The following is a 14,526-nucleotide window of genomic DNA, read 5'->3' on the forward strand; positions in this document are numbered from 1 at the left end:
GGAATTTTTATTGAATGTGGGAAGAAGGGTAATAAGAGGAGTGGAAAGAGAAAGAAACCAATACCATTAAACTCATTAATTTATTTTCCCCTAACTCCAAGACTTCAAAGAATGTATGTCACGAAAAATATTAAAAACAAAATGAGATGGCACAAAGAAAACACTCGTACACCAAGAAAGATGTGTCATGCGAGTGACAGAGAGGAGTGGAAGCGTTTCGACAGGTCCTGATTTTGGCGAGGAACCTCGCAATGTGAGACTTGGCTTGTGTACGGATGGGTTTGATATTTTTGGTCAGTATGGTAGATCTTACTCGTGCTGGCCCGTAATGATCACGCCATACAACTTACCTTCTTGGCTTTGTTTGAAAAGACAATTTATTTTCCTCTCACTACTTATTCTCGGTAATGATAACCAAAAAAACCATCTGAATGTTTATTTATAACTGTTGATGGAAGAACTGGAGCATTTGTGGGAAGCTGGTGTGCAGTGGAAACATTTGATGTGTCCAAGAAGCAAAATTTCCAACTAAGAGCTTCACTGTGATTGACTATAAATGATTTTCCCGCATACGGTATGCTATCAGGATGGGCAACCATGGGGCGAAAGGCGTGCCCTTATTGCACGGATAAGAGCAAAACATTTTATCTTCCTAATTCCAAAAAGATTAGTTGGTTTGATTGTCATAGATGGTTCTTACCGGATGGACATCTCCACAGAAGGAACAAGAAAGCTTTCTTAAAAGGTAAGGAGGTGTTTGACGATGCTTCGGATCGACTCCCAGGGGATGAGGTATGGGAGGTTGTACGTGATTTGCCATCCACTATCGATGGGACTGAAGAAGATTTTAAAGAGTCGAAAAAGAAAAACAGTGGTTGGTTTAAAACAAGTAATTTTTGGGAGCTTTCCTACTGGAAAACAATGCTGATCAGACACAATTTGGATGTGATGCACATAGAGAAGAACTTTGAGCTACTTATTCGTACGATTATGGATGTAAGAGGAAAAAGACGTGATAATATTAATTCAAGAACATAATTGAAAATTTTTTGTGATCGTCCTAAACTTCACATTCGTAAGGATGGGTCTAAATCAAAAGCCATATTTGCTCTTGACAAAGCTTAAAGAAAGGTATTGTACGATTGGATAGGAAACTTAAAGTTTTCCAATGGATATGCCTCCGATTTGAGCCGTTGTGTTGATTTGAAAGAACTGAAGTTAAAAGGGTTGAAAATTCATGATTGTCATGTTTTCATGGAGTGCTTATTAAGCGTGGCTTTGAAAAATTTACTCCTGACTACCGTTTGTGTAACACCCCCATACTCCAAGTGCCTTACCAGGACCACTCAGGTATGAAGACATTACCATCTCGGTTACCCGAGGCAATGATAATCAAACAACAATAAAGAAACAACGTTTATTATAAATAATTTAGCGAATAGTTACAATCCTCAAACCAAACCAAAAGTACGATACATTGTGCTCAAATGACTGTTCTAACTGAAATGTAAATAAACTAAAAGCTACAGCGGAAGACTCATATCATCATGTCGTGGCATCCCAAATATCCCAATTTCATCTCAATACCTGCTCAATATCTGCTCACCATCCCCGAATGGATCACCGCAGTTTACAAAACAACACCGGGGTCGATACTAATCACACAATCAATATAAACAATAACGATAAGGTAAACAAACAAATTAATCATCACACACACACACAACCAACCAATTCCCATCATCTCAATATCGACCGTCCACTGGACCCGCCGCCATGGGGGACCGCAGGCCACCCACCAAATCCCCGCTCCACATAGTGAGCGATAACCCTGTCCATTAATGTGCACATCCCTTCTGTGGCGGGTTCCACAGAAGGCGAAACTAGGGCGTGAAGTCACTCCCGCAAGTGACCCCACTCAGCCGAGAACGCATCTCGAGAACCATCAACAACGATCACCACCACAATCACAATACATGTAACACCCCGTATTTTATTAAGTTGAATAAAATTCTTTTAATTGCTATTTTGAATTTAATTACATCATTTAGCGATTTATATATATATGCTTAGCTAATTAATTAATTTCATCATAATTCGATACGTTAATTTTAATAATCATTAATAAGTTTATTTAAAATTAGTCCGAGTATATTTATTTAATAATTTCCGTTTCTTTACGAGTCCTTATGAAAGTTGTTTTAAGTAAACCCGAGATGGATTTTGGGAACAAAACCGTCCAATTAGCTATTTTGAGCTTATTTCACTAAATTAGCAATTTTTATTAATATCCGTTAGTTTTGTAAAAATCGCTAATAATTCTGATTCAAGCTGATATCGTATTATTTCCGTTAACTAGCTGAGTTTATTTTATTTTCACTCATTAAATTTATTTATTATTAATTCCGTTTTATTTCTGAAACTTTTACTAAAAACCGATTTTATTAACTCGAGGCGGTTTTAAAAACGAGCGAAATTACTTAACGATGAAGAAACGTACGTATAATTAGAAGCTAGCAAGCTAGCTGGTGTATTATTATTATTATTATTATTATCTACCTAACGTCCCCACCCCCCCTTCATTCTTCCTTTCTATTTCGTGGATGCTGAATCAACAGCAAACAACAACATCGATCCGTCATTTTCCGATCATTCAAACCCCAGATCCCGCCTCCATTCTCAACCAAATTCGGTAATTTTTGTACCATTCTCTTACCCTTTCCTTCCTCCTCCTTTTAAGGTAAGAAAGTCTCCTTTTGTCTTGGTTTCGTCTTTCGCCGTCTTATAAAAGTGTCGTCTTTTAGCTTCTTTATTCCATTTTCTTGCCCTTTTATGAAGGATTCGAAGACCCGGGGTGAGGCTCGTGCCTTGTGGACCATTTATTCGAAAAATAAGGGGCGTTTAAGGTAACACGATTTTACCGATCCTATTATTACTAATATTGTTCGGGGTTATATGATTATATCTTATTTTAATTGATAAATTTATGATTGAAGGTGGTATGTCATATTCGTGTTTCTAATTTATATTGCATATCCTAGTAGCTATTCTATTTTATATTGTTAATTCTTCGTGCGGTTATGGGTTGAAGACGAATAAGTTATAATTGCATGTTTGTGATTAATGAGGGTGAAGTAGGCGGACATACTCTTGTATGAGAGTATGTTTCATAGTGAAATTGGGTGATAAATCGATAGCGGTGACTATCAAATGGGTTTTACGAGAAAGGTAAACAAGTTTGTGTAGTTGAAAAAGTGTGTTTGGCAAATGTGAAATAGAGGTTTAATGATGGTGGAGGATATTTGTCAGGAATGTTGAAACTCAAAGAATAGTACACGTTTGCTTATAGTTAAGTATGTATTGATTATTGGCCTTTAGTTGATAATGAGATTATGGAGTTTTGTATTGTATTTTAATTGTCTTCTTTTGACCTTGACTTGTGGGTGAGTAGCTTGGAGCTTTGTACTCTAAGTGTTGAGCAGTCCTTTAATGGAATATTTGACAATATTGATATTGAAATTGGGATGGAAATCTGGTTACTATGGAGTATTATATTATAGGACGGAGTAATGAGAGAGATGGGGTAGAGAGTTGAGATTGAATTAATTTTTTGGGACGAGAGTGACTTTTATAAGGTTGGCCGTGGCCTAGGCAGTGGCCTGGCTAAGTCGCGAGCTTGGGCCGTATTTCTATAAATTGTTTTGACGCTAGTTTGGTTTATTTAAAATATAATTAAATTAATTTTCGTCTCATATTTTATATAAAGATAATTCGTTAATATCGTCCTTTCACATAATTATTTTAGGTGACTCATATGTGGTTGAAGATGAAGAGTAATTTTGGGGTTTTAGAAGCTTTCTCAAGTTTTTACTTGTCTCTTTGCTAGCGTAAGGTAACTATTCCGAGTTACTCGACGAATTAATGTCACATTAGTAGTTAATGTGTGCCTGTTGTTTGATAAGTGTTTAGGTGAATGAATAATGTTAGGATCGTTTACAAAATGAAATTGTAATTAATAGGCTCAAATGAATTTTATGGTGATAATTGTAATGTTTTGTTGATTGTGCCGAAAACTGAGCCCTAGTCCCTTTGACTGATGCGATGTCAGTTAATTGAGTGATTGGTCAGCCGCAATTTGACCCGTGCACTGCGCGGTGGGGTTGCGGGTAAAAATTCGGTTGAATGAATTAGATAATCGGCCTTTTTCTTGTTTTAGGCCATTTATTATATCTCTATTTCACATGTGTAATTAGTTGAATTTAAATAGCTTCTTATTTTGTAGTAATGGCCCTAGTTTTCCCTAAAGCCTTTTATATTGTTATAATTGCTAGGATTGGAAATTAGTATTGAATTCTTATTGAGGAACTGTTGGGAATGTATGCTGTAAATAGACATTTATATAGCTTTCACATGATAGAATGTTAGAATTTATGTTGGTAAGTAGGACTTTTTGCCCTCTTAAGGTTAAGTGGGTGTCTTACTTGACTTATGTGGTGAGTTTTGGGTGGTGTGGGCTAAAATATTCAAGTGGGACTAGCCGTGACTAGGTCCTAGGTGAGTATTTCGGCCTTCATCATAGATAGGTCTTTATAGTCTCCGACGAGTAATGTTCACTTTGCTTGATAGCCTTTGTGTTCCTGACTAGTGGATGTTTATCCAAGTTGGGGCATGACCTCGGTACTAATTTTGATAGTATGGGGTCGACTTAAGTACTAGCCGACCCTTCGGTGGTGTCCTTAGGGTACTCACTTCACTTTGTTTTAAAAAAAGTTGTGAGTCTTGGGTGCGGTGGTGTGTATCCGCATGTCTAGGTCTGCAAGAGATTTTAGGCTAGGGTTGTGTTGTCTCTTGGCCATGTTTTCTTAATAGTAACCGCTGAGCCAAGATACCGGTTCGATTACCTTCCCTACCTCGTGGTATAGACTTGAGTTACAAAGTGACTATTGACGGGACTAAGAACTTATGCCTGTCTTTGATATATTGCCCTTTCTTGTTTGATGATTCTATGAATCATAGAAGGTGAGATGCAAGCCGGCTATGGTTGATAGAGTTTGGATTCCTGGATGTTATGTGATTCACATGATAGTGTAGTATGAGTCGGTCTAGTATTCACATGCTAGGACTATGTGGCGTTATATTGTTGTTCATGATAAGCACGATTGCCTTAGCATCTATATGCTAAGGCAGTGTGTGATTCGTATTCATATTCTTATGTTTACATGTTATATTAATTACGACATTTCGTGGCTGGGAGAACTCGGAGTTACTCCCCACTCGACCGTGGCTTTCGTATTTGTATAAAATGCGAATGACAAGTAGGTGATGCATATATGGGGTACATGGACGAGCTAGCGAGCAAAGTAACCTTGGGACCTAGACTGGTTTTATTTCATTGTGACCCTTAAACCCTTTTTATGTCACATATATTTTAGGGACATATGTCTCCCTTTCTCATATTTGGTTTGTATAACTTCTCTTATTTTGGACCTTGCATGTTTGACACCTTCCCTTTTGGATATCTTTATAACAGTTCGGTTTTAAAATTACAGTTTTTTACCCAATTGAACCTATTACAAACATATCCATGCAGTTTTATTCTAGAATTACGTGTTTACTTTTCCGCGATAAGTGAGGGTGTCACAGTTGGTATCAGAGCATATTTGCTCCCGACGCACGTTTGTGCACCCTACTATAAATAACTTGACCTTAAAATAATAAACTTGAGAGATGGGTAAGATGGGTAGATTTAGGATCTTATGTTGTAGTCTCTTTGTGTTTGCTCTTTGTTAGGTACTAACATGTTTGTTGATTGTCATTTAATAATTGTTGCGTTCTTAGATCAATGACCGTGAACTTATTTATAGTTAATGGAGTTATTGCCCTTATTAAAAAAAAAAAAAAATTTGAACTAAAGGTTTTGAAAATATTTTAATGTTTTTCACTGGTTTTAACGTCAATTAGTGTTAAAGCTTGTTATTGGAGACGTCTGATAATTAGTTTTATCATTTGTTGGTGTAAAAATGTATTTTTATGTCTTTGAATTGGAATATTGATGTTCTTAAGTGATCGCCAAGAGTATCTCCGTTCCATTGAAAGGACACTTATATTTTAAAAAGATCAAGATTTAGTGCCTTTTGCTGAGGATTGAAGATTTGTTCAACCTTTGAAGAATGCTTCTACTTCCTTGAAGATATTTCTCGTTCTTTTTCTATCTCGCCTTATTCTTAATCTCTTGGTGCCTATCCTTCTTCTAAACTCTCTATTCTTCTTCCTAGGAAGTCACATTTGTATCCTCCCAACTTGTCCTTTCACCCTTGCTAATCCTCCCTTAACGCCTTTTAGATAGTTCTCTTTCTTTTGTGGGGTGTTAACCTTGATTGGATAATTTGGCTTGTGGAGTTGTTTCTGGTTGACCCATAACCCCGGTTTTGAGAAGTTGTGATATCGAAGGACTTAGGTTGAGTGTTGTTACCTTAGGAGTAAACACGGAGTAAGGTTTATGATGTGATTTTGGAAAGAGATACCTTTAGGATGTTGATAGCCATACATAAATTGATGTTACCTTATGACATTGTTGTTTGAGATTTGAGTATCTGACATTTCCTTGTTGTCTAATTTCCCTTTCTCCTTGATCATGAGCGTTACCGTTCATACCTTCTTCCCTCGCTTCATCTTGCTCCTCCTTTAAGTTTGACACTCGTATCTTGTGAAACTCTATCTTTGACATCCTTGTAATTTTGACTTCAATTTTTACCCTATGAAAGTCATTATAGCTCTCTTGTGGCTTAAGTTTGAGCTCTCTTAACATACTTTGTTTTTATGCTATCTAAGTTACTTTCCTTTTTGTACAACTTCTAAACTTTCAAGCTACCAGTTTCGATTCATTCTTAAAAGTTTATGTCACTTCTGCAAACCTAACCTATTTTTGAGGACTTGAAAATGAAAATTTGATTTAGTTCCCTATTCCTTCCTTGAATATAAACTCATTTATCGTAATTTTAATTACTAGACCCGAAATTTCTTTAAATTTTATCCAATTTCTATTAACCTTGATCTATTTATGACTTCTTTGTCAAAGTTTAATATTATATTTCCGGAATTTAACTCCCCTTTTAGTTTAAAGGTGAAACCTTTATTTCTACTTTGGCTTTTTGCAAAAGAACATTTGAGAAGATTACCTTTCTCTTATTTTGATTTTAACGTTGATCGGATGTTAGAACTAGTTATTGGAAACGTTTGATAACTTGTTCTACGCTTGTCGGCGAATAGTTTTCGTTTTAAATTTGTCTCTGACTTGGAAAGTTAGCGCTCTTGTGTGCTCGACAAGGGCAATTCCGTTCCATGAATGAGACTTATTTTTGAAAACTCTTCATTAATGTTTTGGAGGGTATTTTGATTTTTGATTCATACAAATGATTTGCCTTTTGACCTTATCTTTGATTTGGAATGAGATGTTCTTGAATACGTAACGAGAACACTTCCGTTCCTCTGATGAGAGTCTGGTTCTGTCGGAAAATTTTATTTGAAACTTTTGAAAGAATTTTGATTCTTACGATAAATAACCTTTAAAATGTTTTGGTTACCGATTCCAATTTCAGTTTTATTTTCATAACCTTCCATTTATATTTTCAAGTTTCGAGGACGAAACTTTTTAAAAGATGGGGTGATTGTAACACCCCGTATTTTATTAAGTTGAATAAAATTCTTTTAATTGCTATTTTGAATTTAATTACATCATTTAGCGATTTATATATATATGCTTAGCTAATTAATTAATTTCATCATAATTCGATACGTTAATTTTAATAATCATTAATAAGTTTATTTAAAATTAGTCCGAGTATATTTATTTAATAATTTCCGTTTCTTTACGAGTCCTTATGAAAGTTGTTTTAAGTAAACCCGAGATGGATTTTGGGAACAAAACCGTCCAATTAGCTATTTTGAGCTTATTTCACTAAATTAGCAATTTTTATTAATATCCGTTAGTTTTGTAAAAATCGCTAATAATTCTGATTCAAGCTGATATCGTATTATTTCCGTTAACTAGCTGAGTTTATTTTATTTTCACTCATTAAATTTATTTATTATTAATTCCGTTTTATTTCTGAAACTTTTACTAAAAACCGATTTTATTAACTCGAGGCGGTTTTAAAAACGAGCGAAATTACTTAACGATGAAGAAACGTACGTATAATTAGAAGCTAGCAAGCTAGCTGGTGTATTATTATTATTATTATTATTATCTACCTAACGTCCCCACCCCCCCTTCATTCTTCCTTTCTATTTCGTGGATGCTGAATCAACAGCAAACAACAACATCAGTCCGTCATTTTCCGATCATTCAAACCCCAGATCCCGCCTCCATTCTCAACCAAATTCGGTAATTTTTGTACCATTCTCTTCCCCTTTCCTTCCTCCTCCTTTTAAGGTAAGAAAGTCTCCTTTTTGTACTGGTTTCGTCTTTCGCCGTCTTATAAAAGTGTCGTCTTTTAGCTTCTTTATTCCATTTTCTTGCCCTTTTATGAAGGATTCGAAGACCCGGGGTGAGGCTCGTGCCTTGTGGACCATTTATTCGAAAAATAAGGGGCGTTTAAGGTAACACGATTTTACCGATCCTATTATTACTAATATTGTTCGGGGTTATATGATTATATCTTATTTTAATTGATAAATTTATGATTGAAGGTGGTATGTCATATTCGTGTTTCTAATTTATATTGCATATCCTAGTAGCTATTCTATTTTATATTGTTAATTCTTAAATGCAGGTTATGGGTTGAAGACGAATAAGTTATAATTGCATGTTTGTGATTAATGAGGGTGAAGTAGGCGGACATACTGTATGAGAGTATGTTTCATAGTGAAATTGGGTGATAACTGATAGCAGTGACTATCAAATGGGTTTTACGAGAAAGGTAAACAAGTTTGTGTAGTTGAAAAAGTGTGTTTGGCAAATGTGAAATAGAGGTTTAATGATGGTGGAGGATATTTGTCAGGAATGTTGAAACTCAAAGAATAGTACACGTTTGCTTATAGTTAAGTATGTATTGATTATTGGCCTTTAGTTGATAATGAGATTATGGAGTTTTGTATTGTATTTTAATTGTCTTCTTTTGACCTTGACTTGTGGGTGAGTAGCTTGGAGCTTTGTACTCTAAGTGTTGAGCGATCCTTTAATGGAATATTTGACAATATTGATATTGAAATTGGGATGGAAATCAAGTTACTATGGAGTATTATATTATAGGACGGAGTAATGAGAGAGATGGGGTAGAGAGTTGAGATTGAATTAATTTTTTGGGACGAGAGTGACTTTTATAAGGTTGGCCGTGGCCTAGGCAGTGGCCTGGCTAAGTCGCGAGCTTGGGCCGTATTTCTATAAATTGTTTTGACGCTAGTTTGGTTTATTTAAAATATAATTAAATTAATTTTCGTCTCATATTTTATATAAAGATAATTCGTTAATATCGTCCTTTCACATAATTATTTTAGGTGACTCATATGTGGTTGAAGATGAAGAGTAATTTTGGGGTTTTAGAAGCTTTCTCAAGTTTTTACTTGTCTCTTTGCTAGCGTAAGGTAACTATTCCGAGTTACTCGACGAATTAATGTCACATTAGTAGTTAATGTGTGCCTGTTGTTTGATAAGTGTTTAGGTGAATGAATAATGTTAGGATCGTTTACAAAATGAAATTGTAATTAATAGGCTCAAATGAATTTTATGGTGATAATTGTAATGTTTTGTTGATTGTCTTGAAAACCGAGCCCTAGTCCCTTTGACCGATGCGATGTCGATTAATTGAGTGATTGGTCAGCAAATTTGACCCGTGCACTGCGCAGGTCAGGGGTTGCGGGTAAAAATTCGGTTGAATGAATTAGATAATCGGCCTTTTTCTTGTTTTAGGCCATTTATTATATCTCTATTTCACATGTGTAATTAGTTGAATTTAAATAGCTTCTTATTTTGTAGTAATGGCCCTAGTTTTCCCTAAAGCCTTTTATATTGTTATAATTGCTAGGATTGGAAATTAGTATTGAATTCTTATTGAGGAACTGTTGGGAATGTATCTTTGTAAATAGACATTTATATAGCTTTCACATGATAGAATGTTAGAATTTATGTTGGTAAGTAGGACTTTTTGCCCTCTTAAGGTTAAGTGGGTGTCTTACTTGACTTATGTGGTGAGTTTTGGGTGGTGTGGGCTAAAATATTCAACCTGGGACTAGCTGTGACTAGGTCCTAGGTGAGTATTTCGGCCTTCATCATAGATAGGTCTTTATAGTCTCTGACGAGTATATGTTCACTGCTTGATAGCCTTTGTGTTCCTGACTAGTGGATGTTTATCCAAGTTGGGGCATGACCTCAGGTACTAATTTTGATAGTATGGGGTCAGCTTAAGTACTAGCCGACCCTTCGGTGGTGTCCTTAGGGTACTCACTTCACTTTGTTTTAAAAAAGTTGTGAGTCTTGGGTGCGGTGGTGTGTATCCGCATGTCTAGGTCTCAAGGCAGATTTTAGGCTAGGGTTGTGTTGTCTCTTGGCCATGTTTTCTTAATAGTAACCGCTGAGCCAAGATACCGGTTCGATTACCTTCCCTACCTCGTGGTATAGACTTGAGTTACAAAGTGACTATTGACGGGACTAAGAACTTATGCCTGTCTTTGATATATTGCCCTTTCTTGTTTGATGATTCTATGAATCATAGAAGGTGAGATGCAAGCCGGCTATGGTTGATAGAGTTTGGATTCCTGGATGTTATGTGATTCACATGATAGTGTAGTATGAGTCGGTCTAGTATTCACATGCTAGGACTATGTGGCGTTATATTGTTGTTCATGATAAGCACGATTGCCTTAGCATCTATATGCTAAGGCAGTGTGTGATTCGTATTCATATTCTTATGTTTACATGTTATATTAATTACGACATTTCGTGGCTGGGAGAACTCGGAGTTACTCCCCACTGACTGTGGCTTTCGTATTTGTATAAAATGCGAATGACAGGTAGGTGATGCATATATGGGGTACATGGACGAGCTAGCGAGCAAAGTAACCTTGGGACCTAGACTGGTTTTATTTCATTGTGACCCTTAAACCCTTTTTATGTCACATATATTTTAGGGACATATGTCTCCCTTTCTCATATTTGGTTTGTATAACTTCTCTTATTTTGGACCTTGCATGTTTGACACCTTCCCTTTTGGATATCTTTATAACAGGTTCAGGTTTTAAAAATTACAGTTTTTTACCCAATTGAACCTATTACAAACATATCCATGCAGTTTTATTCTAGAATTACGTGTTTACTTTTCCGCGATAAGTGAGGGTGTCACAATACAATTATTACATCAAACAACCAAATACAATACATCAACCAATATCCCATTATGGGACTAATACTGAGTAGAAAATCCTACCTGGTATGCACACAATCAGACGGTCTCTCTCTCTTTGAGTCAAAAGCCTCTTCTATGAACCCTCCTCCTATCATACAACACATAGAGGCTACCACATCACATACTACACATAAAACCCCCAATCTCTAAATTAGGGTTTAACCAAATCAAAGGAAATACAATAAAAAGGGTACATAGATCTTACCCTCGACGCAAGGAACTCAACGGTACGAACAACGACAAGAACTGGACCGTCGGAACTCCGGAATTGCTAAGAATGCGATTAAGAAGATGAACTTGTTTGCTTTCTCTCTTAAACAGGAATTTAGGTTTTGTAAAAGTGATTTAGAATAATGACGACGTAGCTTAAATACCTTAATCGCATAATTAACAAAACCCGAGAAAACTCCCCGTAAAACCGGCTACTCGATCGAGTACCCAAGGTACTCGATCGAGTGCCCCAGCTACTCGATCGAGTACCCAACAGGTCAGAAACTATTTTATTTCGCAACTTACCCTTACTCGACAGAGTAAGGCCTACTCGATAGAGTACCCCAAGACTTATAAATACGGAGTATTACAGTTTGTGTTGGAATAATCTCCCAAAAACTCCAACATTTAAATGTTGAAATAAAGTGTAGAATGTTTCACAAGCAAATACGTAAAGTGTTTTACGTTTTTGGAGAATGAACATAAAATGCACAATATGTTACGGATTGTTTTAATTAGAATAATCAATGGCTTGTGAGAAGTTTTAAGATTATATTTAGTATAAATAGCTATTAGTGGTAATAGTTTTATACACACAAAATATAGAGAGACAAATTAGTTATATTGGTGAGAATACTTCTTGTTCAAAAGGAGAGAAAGGAGAGTGTTTAACATTCATTAGAGATAATAAGAGTGAGATAAAGTTTGAGAGGGAGTGACAATACTAGTGTGTGATTGTACTCTATAAACTTTGTAATTTCTTATTATTGAATTAATTTGTCGAGAGAGCCGTGGTTTTTCCCTTAGTTGAGAAGGGTTTCCACGTGAGAAATTGTGGTGTCACTTTATTTGCTCTTACTTACATTTGTTGTGTGTGTTCCTTCGTAGTATCGTTGTTGGGTGAGATTCTTCCCACACCGGGTTTACAGGATGCTTCCCCAAAAGTTTGGAATGCAGTTACAGAAATAAGTCAATATTTTTAGAGATTTATGTTCCTCCACTATATCGATTGACGACATAATTCTTTTAGAAGACCAAATACCAGAAATTTTGTGTAAACTTGAGATGATATTCCCGTCTTCTTTTTTCAATTGTTTTAGAAGACCAATTAGTGAACGGTGTGAATGGAAGATTGGAACAATACAAAATTGTTTTCAACATAAAGGGAGAAAAACAAATGGGGTAAAGTAAAAAGGAGGGGTTTTTAAAAAATCAGAATGTAAAGATTTTTTATTCGGTGAAAGTATAAAAGCATTAATTGCTTGGGTAGAAAAAGATATTGAGAGAGAGATACGGAGAGGTTATAGATTGACCGCGGGTGAAACATGGTTGATGGTTGGTTGGGTATATTTGGTTAGGGTAAAATGTATAGGCGGGGAAAAAAGTGTAGGAGTAAGTGATACGGTTTAGTGGTTCTTCTATTTTAAATATTTTACATAGAATACTAGCTTAAAACTCGTGCAAAATTGCACGGGCATGTATAAAAAAATTTAAAAATTTTATGATTTAAAAATTGTTTTAGTTTAACTATAGCATATGGATCTTGATATTTATGAGCTGAAACTCCATCTCATCCATAACTTAGTCAATTTACTTGACATCTTTGAATAAATATAAAATCATCATATTTAGCATCTTCATGTCGAGCTACTCGGCTCTTGCAAGAGGGTCACCATGCCGAAACTTGTATGTAAAAACAAATGGGACGCCAAGAAACCTTCTAATAGATTATACAATTCATGTATAAGGCAAGTTCATGACTTATACTGACCAAAGAATACAAACAGTTCAGCCTTTCTAACTTTTAAAACATCACTTGTAGAGTTACAATTTACCTTTATGTAATTGGAAACACAAATAAGAAACATAAAAATTACAGATATCATGAGCTATGAAACCTTAATTTTGTAAGGGGATAACATATAAGTACAACAATCATAAAGGACAATTGCTAATGGACAGTTAAACTTGCAATAAAGGGCTGCTTTATGTTAGCAAATCTATAAAATTATATTAAAAGGGTAACCTTAAAAGGCCACGTAGACAAAGCCACATAGGCGAAGAAAAAGTCACGCGTGCATTACGAATGCCACGTCTATAAATCTATATAATATATACTATATAGTTAAAAAGCAACTTAATACATTTAATTTTTTGCCATGTAGGATTATCATAATTAAATTCAATTAATTTATATTGTTAATATTAAGGCTACTTTAATAAATTTATTAAAATTCATTATAAGGTCTAGTAATATTTTTTTTATGTGGAAACCATAAGATCATGATTTAAATTATAAAAATAAATTAAGAATTTAGTCTCATCATTTAAATCATTCAATTTATTCATCTAACTCCTCATTAACCATAAATATAGTAGCTAAAAAGTCTTATATAGTAAATAAAAAATCTAATAATTTGGATTATAAAGCTACTAATATCTACAAATTTATAAATATAATTAAAAGGAAAACCAAAATATCTATCATCATCAATATGTCATATAACTATATAGTTAAAAGGCAACTTAATACATTTAATTTTTTGCCATGTAGGATTATCATAATTAAATTCTATTAATTTATATTGTTAATATTAAGGCTACTTTAATAAATTTATTAAAACTCATTATAAGGTTTAGTAATATTATTTTTGTGTGGAAACCATAAGATCATGATTTAGATTATAAAAATAAATTAAGAATTTACTCTCATAATTTAAATCATTCATTTTGTTCATCTAACTCCTCCTTAACCATAAAGATAGTAGCTAAAAGGTCTGATATGTAGTAAATAAAAAATCTAATAATTTGGATTATAAAGCTACTAATATCTACAAATTTATAAATATAATTAAAAGGAAAATCAAAATATCTATCATCATCAATATGTCATATTTTAATTACATATACAAGATAA

At 34.6% G+C, this 14,526-nt stretch overlaps 1 long non-coding RNA gene across 2 annotated transcripts; it reads left to right on the forward strand.

Annotated features, from left to right (window-relative positions):
• The first annotated feature begins 8,256 nt into the window (after positions 1-8,256).
• On the forward strand, positions 8,257-11,148 carry LOC141606191 (uncharacterized). Of its 2 annotated transcripts, none has more exons than XR_012526599.1 (4): positions 8,257-8,431; positions 8,531-8,598; positions 9,496-9,582; positions 11,008-11,148. It is a non-coding gene; the product is annotated as an uncharacterized LOC141606191 (long non-coding RNA). The 2 variants fall into 2 exon arrangements; XR_012526600.1 differs by having other exon boundaries at positions 8,257-8,383.
• The last annotated feature ends 3,378 nt before the right edge of the window (positions 11,149-14,526 follow it).

Source organism: Silene latifolia, chromosome 10 (assembly GCF_048544455.1).
Source record: "Silene latifolia isolate original U9 population chromosome 10, ASM4854445v1, whole genome shotgun sequence".
In the NCBI taxonomy this organism is placed as follows: Eukaryota; Viridiplantae; Streptophyta; class Magnoliopsida; order Caryophyllales; family Caryophyllaceae; genus Silene; species Silene latifolia.